Source organism: Cervus elaphus, chromosome 11 (assembly GCF_910594005.1).
Source record: "Cervus elaphus chromosome 11, mCerEla1.1, whole genome shotgun sequence".
In the NCBI taxonomy this organism is placed as follows: Eukaryota; Metazoa; Chordata; class Mammalia; order Artiodactyla; family Cervidae; genus Cervus; species Cervus elaphus.
In genome coordinates this window covers 10,567,050-10,573,049 of record NC_057825.1, presented here as the reverse complement: position 1 = coordinate 10,573,049, position 6,000 = coordinate 10,567,050, and the positions used below count along the sequence as shown (strand labels likewise).

Genomic DNA, 6,000 nt, shown 5'->3' with positions numbered 1-6,000 from the left:
TTGGAAGGACTGATGTTGAAGCTGAAACTCCAACACTTTGGCCACCTGATGTGAAGAGCTAACTCATTGGAAAAGACCTTGACGCTGGGAAAGATTGAGGGCAGGAGGAGAAGGGGATGACAGAGGATGAGATGGTTGGATGGCATCACTGACTCAATGGACATGGGTTTGGGTGGACTCCGGGAGTTGGTGATGGACAGGGAGGCCTGGTGTGCTGCGGTTCATGGGGTTGCAAAGTGTCGGATACGACTGAGTGACTGAACTGAACTGAGGTCATTAGGGTGGGCCCTGATCCAACAGGACTGTTTCAGCAGAGGAAATTAGGACACGCACAGAGGGATGACCACGTAAGAACACAGGGAGAAGGGGGCCATCTACAAGCCAAGGAGAGAGACTGTAAGAAACCAGCCCCACTTGATTAACTTGATCTTGCACTTCCGGCCCCCAAAAGTATGAGAAAAACAATTTCTTTTGTTTAAGCCACCCAGTCTCTGGTACTTTGTTATGGCAACACTGGTAAATAAACACTCTCCAATGTATTAATCTACATTCGGGGGAGTGAGTGAGATGGCCCCCAGAAGCTGAAACCAGAAAAAACCCAAGATGCCCAGTTATACTGGAATTTCAGATAAACAGTGAAGAATTTTTTTTAAAACATATATTGAATGGGGCATACTTACACTGAAAAAATTCATTGTTTATCTGAAATTCCAATTTAACCAGGTGTCTTGTATTTTTATTTGTTACAACTGGCCACTCGGCCTCAGAACTGAGGCATTGGCTCCCGCCAGGACCAAGGCTCGAGGACACACAGACCAGCCGTCGCTGCCCAGACGGGGCTGAGAGCCAGAGGCGGCTTCCTGGGCCTGAGCCGCTCTCCCCAAATGGTTCCATCTCCTGCACAAACATATTTATTGGGCTTGATGGCAAACAGATTATGCTTGTCCCGGGAAGGGCAATTCAAAAGAGAAAACCTTGAAGTCCGGGAAATAACGATGAGGGGAGTTAAATTAAAGTGCAGAAGACCCTCCCGAGAGATAGCGTCAGGGTGAGTTACAGGCCCGATAAGGGACTGGGGGCTCACAGAGGGGGCTCAGAAAGGTCACCTGGTGGTGCGCAGAGGACCAGGAATCATAAATATGGGGCAAGATGCCCAGCTGGGGTCGCCAGGGTGAAAATATTGGGGTCATTCCAAAAACAATTATCCTGCTTGGTTTGCTCTTCAGGTCTTGTAAATCTTTCACCTTTTATAAAAGATTTCTGGGGAAAGAAGCACTTTGGAAGCTTTAACTGATTTTTGAGGCTGCTTCTTGGTGGTTCTGTGAAAAGAAAACAGACAAAAGGGAAAAAGTAATTACCCAGCATTCTCAGGGGCACAGGGATGGGCTGACTGGAATCTTATTCCTGGGAGAGTTTAGGCTGCCCTGGGTTTTGACTCACTCTATTTGGAGTCTGGTCACAGTTTGACAATTAATGCTTTTTTTGTTTTGAATCCAGTCACAGTAGGGCTCTTGGTACCCCGTGGACACTGGTTTTTAGGGCAGCTGTGTGGAAGCCATATTGTCAGGTGTGGCGGCCATCTTGAGTGTTCAGGCAGCCATCTTGGTTGTGTGGCTCTTGTCTTGGCCATGTGTACCAAGGCTCATGTGCCCACACAGAGCCCCTGAAGGTGGAGGATGGGTCTAGGCTGTCCTGGCCTAGGCTGGAGAATGGGTCTTGGCTGTCCTGCTCCATTGTATCCCCTGTGTTCTCAGGGTCTGTCCAAGGGAATCCTGGTTCAAGCTCTGTGCCTCTGTCCATGTTCCAGGACAGTTGGCAGCACCAGCAGAAGGTAGTCATTCATTCCACCAAAGTTTTATCGATCACCTGTTATATGCTGGCCACTGCATTGTGCGTTGATTCCTCAGGCTCAGCCAAGAGCTTCATCTTTGAGGCAACTACTTCCCAGGTGTCTCTGCCCCTCTGACCATACACAGCCACAAAACTGGCTTTACCTCAGACCTCTTGCTCCCATCTACTAGCTCATGTAATTGTCATGACCCTGTAGAGGAGGGATTATTAGCCCCATTTTATAGATGAGGAAACTGAGGCTCATAGAGGTGAAATGACTAGCTTAGTGTCACACAAAAATAGGGAGTGAGGCAGAGCTAGGCAACCCAGGACTGAGTCTCACTCTCCTCATCTGTGCAATGGGCACAGGTGCTATGGTCCTGCCATGGTGGTGTGGTGTAGAGGCAAGGAGCCCATGAACACTGGTGGGGCAGAGCCCAGGCTTGGAGCCTGTAGTCTCCTCTAGAGAGAGAGAGGCTGTTTTTTTTATACAAGAAGACAAAGAGTTTCTCCCAGTCATCTTTTGCCATCTGCCAACTCCCAACAGGATATAATTATTCAAATTGAATAAATGTTTGCTGAATGAGACTTGGGCTTCCTTTAGGTTCAAAGCAGACTGAAATGTAAAAGGATAGGGATGGGGGTCAGAGAGGGGAGTGGCTATGGGCTGCTGTGCCAGGCCATGCCTGCCCCATATTAAATTCAGAGCGTTCACATAGGAATACTCATTCTTCCATCCATTCACTCATTAAACAAACATTATTTTGTGCCAGGCTTGCTCTGGTATTGGGGTTACTGTGAGTGCAGAGCAAGGCAAACTCACTCCTCCAGGCCTAGAGATCACACCCGGGAATGAGAGACAGACCAGAGCAAGAGAGGCCTGGGAAGAGGCTTTTGCTGGATAGAGGGTGATGATGGCTGCCTGGATGAAGGTGGAGTGGCCCTGATGAGCCACGTGGAAGTGTATAGGGTAATAGGCTCAGAGAGGTAAAGCGACTTGTCTAAGGTCACACAGCTAATAGGTGGCAGAGTTGGTTTGCTCTCAGTCTGCACCTGACCCTGCTTAACTTGAGCTGCCTAAAACAGCCTTGTCACTCTAAGTTCTGAATGACCCTTATGTGGCTCTGGCCAAAAAAAAAAAAAAATGGTGTTTGGGAAACACTGCATATATCACTCCTTCCTGGAGCATGGTGCATGGTACCCATTAAGGGCTCTGGGGGTTCCTGCAGGAAAGGAACCTGCTTAGCCTGCATCCTCCTGGGCTTCTGCTCCAGGCAGTGGAAGCACCTTGGCCAAGTCAATGCCTTCAGGGTATCAAAGTTGCTCAGCTCTGGTGGGCCCCTCCCAGAATGCACTGGAAACCAGAGACTCTAGTCAGTGGTAAGAGCTCGAAGGGCCAAGGAGGACCACGACAGCTCAGGCAGGCTTCCTGGAGGAGGAGGTCCTGGAGTCACACCAGCAAAGACAGCTCAGCTCAGGAATCTGCAGGGAGGCTGTGGACATGATGGCAATGAGCGATGACTTGAGGGGCCAGAGGGGCCATGTTCAAATCCTGGCTCTGCTCTTAGTCGTTATGTGACCTTGGGGAAATGATAGGACTCCTCTGAGCCTCGATTTCCTCATCTGTAAAATGGGATCATGACAGAACCTCAGGTGATTCTCAAGGCTTTAGCTCAGGGTGACCAGGAGGCCAATTCCAAGGCTGAGAGTGTCAGCTTCGCAATGGAGAAGGAGGGCTGTTCACATTTTTTTTTCCTCTGAAGAACTAGAGACTCTGGAAAATACTCCTTGACCTGAAAAAGCCCCAACTGGACGCTCCTGTGGGTCTGTTACAGACATGACTTTGCAAATCAGATGTGACAGGCAAATGTGTGCCAAGATGGTGGCCAGCTGTTCGGCGGTAGGGAAGGGGCTGCTTAGAGACCCTCATGGCCTCCTTCGAGAGCAGACGCCGCCAGGCTCGCTGTGCCCCGAGCACAGGTGTGTGAGGATGTGTGCCCTGCCCGGGGGGAGCGGGGATGGGCAGGGGCAGGCGGCTCATGGGGTAAACGCTCCCTCACACACACGTACACACCACACGCACCACACACACTGAGTACACCACACACACTCTTATCACACACACATACCAGAGACTCACACCACACACACCATGCACAAACATCACACACACACCACATACACAATACGCATTCATACCACACAACACACACACTCACATGATACACTGCATATTATACTCACCATACATACTCACACCACACACACACTACACACATACACACACACCACACACTCACACCATATACCACATACTACCACACACCACACACACACCACGCTGTCACACCACACACACTCATATACCATATATTACATACGCCACACTCACTCGCACCACACACACATACCACACATACTATGTACACACACTCACACCACACACACTCATACCATATACACACAACACACACTCACACCACACACACAGCACACACTCACACCACATGCATTCCACACACATGTGCACACCACACACACATGCCTCACACACCACATGGACTGCACACACAATGTGCACACACACACCACACACTCACACCATATACCACATACTACCACACACACACCACACACTCACATCAGACATTCACACCACACACAGCATACACCACATATTACACACACCACACTGACTCGCACCACACACACATACCACACACACATACCACACATACTATGTACACACACTCACACCACATGCACTCCACACACATACACACACCACACACTCACATCACACACACACCACATGCACTCTACACACATACGCACACCACACACACATGCCTCACACACCACATGCACTGCACACACACTCAAACCACACACACCACACACATACACTACACCACATACACACCCTCACATAGCCCACCAATCCCCAGAGACGCTGTGGTTGGAGTGAAGCCTCACCTCCCTTGTGCCCATGTGGAGCAGGTGGCCCACGAGGGGGAGCCCTGGGAGTTGGAGTCAGAAGCGGGTCCAGCTCCTCCCTCACAGGGCAAAGCCTCTTAGCCTTTAGGTCTTGTTACTGTGTAAGGATACCATGAGCCACTGCTTCGGGGGGATTTTGAGAGTATTATTTGAATAGGTATTTAGCACGGTGGTTGGCACACAGCAGCTGCTGAAGAGATCCATGGACTCTACTCGCCCCCCTTCCTCTGCTCTGGTGATTGGGGTCCACACCCTGATCCCTGTGTTCTGGGAGCGCTGCCATTCACAGCAGCCTGTCACAGGGATTGGCCCGAGGATAAACATGTGACTGCTGTCAGGCCAGTCAGACCCCTGTCCTGCCATGTATATATGGCATGGGGATAAGAAGTCCCTCCTTCTGAGGTTCCAAAGCCTGGCACAGTCTGGAGCTGACCTGGAGGATGCCCTTCTCAGGGGCAGAGAGTGAGATCCAGAAATGGGACTTCGGAGTTGAAGGGGATCAAGGTGACACAGGCATGGGCTGAAGTTCTGTCTCCTGCTGACACACACATTGATGAAAGGCTGGTCTCGTGTTGGGAGGCGAGTGTCAGCTGACAACTGCTCTGTGATAGCGTAGGACATCGGTCCTGTCCCCAAGAGCCCCTCACAGAATCCTAGGGAGGGACACAGATTAGACCCTTCCCAAAGCCAAAGGCTTCCATCCCCAACACGGATAGGAGAAACCAGTGATCTGGGCAGAAGGCCTCAGGAGCCCTACCTTCCGTAGTACGGGGAGGATTAGTTGGGTAATGATGAAGACGACCATTTGGCAGAGGTCTTTGTGCACATTGAGCTCCCGGATCTCAAGGTGCCCCGGCAGCGAGGACGCCTAAGCCCACAGGGAGCCGAGGAGCCATCTCTTACTCACCGATCCCATGCGTGGGGTTGGACTCTCAGGCCACTCTCCTTCCACTTGATTGATTTCTTCCTCTTGGGGTTTCTTGCCTCAGCATCTGTCCTCCCCCAGTGTCCGCCAGCTTGTCATCTTCCAGTTGGATCCACCAGATCCAGGAGTGTTCTCAGGCCCCAGCTGCAAAGGGGTCTATGAGGGGAAGGATGTGTCTGCCTCCACTCTTGTTCCGCTTCTGGTCACCCAAGCTCTAGAGGCTCTCCTGGCCCCGTTGTCCTTGAGTT

General features: G+C 51.0%; 1 non-coding gene across 1 annotated transcript; it reads left to right on the top strand.

The window, feature by feature from the left end:
* The first annotated feature begins 1,206 nt into the window (after positions 1-1,206).
* LOC122704212 lies at positions 1,207-1,319 on the top strand. Its single transcript, XR_006343814.1, has one exon. It is a non-coding gene; the product is annotated as a U5 spliceosomal RNA (small nuclear RNA).
* Positions 1,320-6,000: the final 4,681 nt, after the last annotated feature.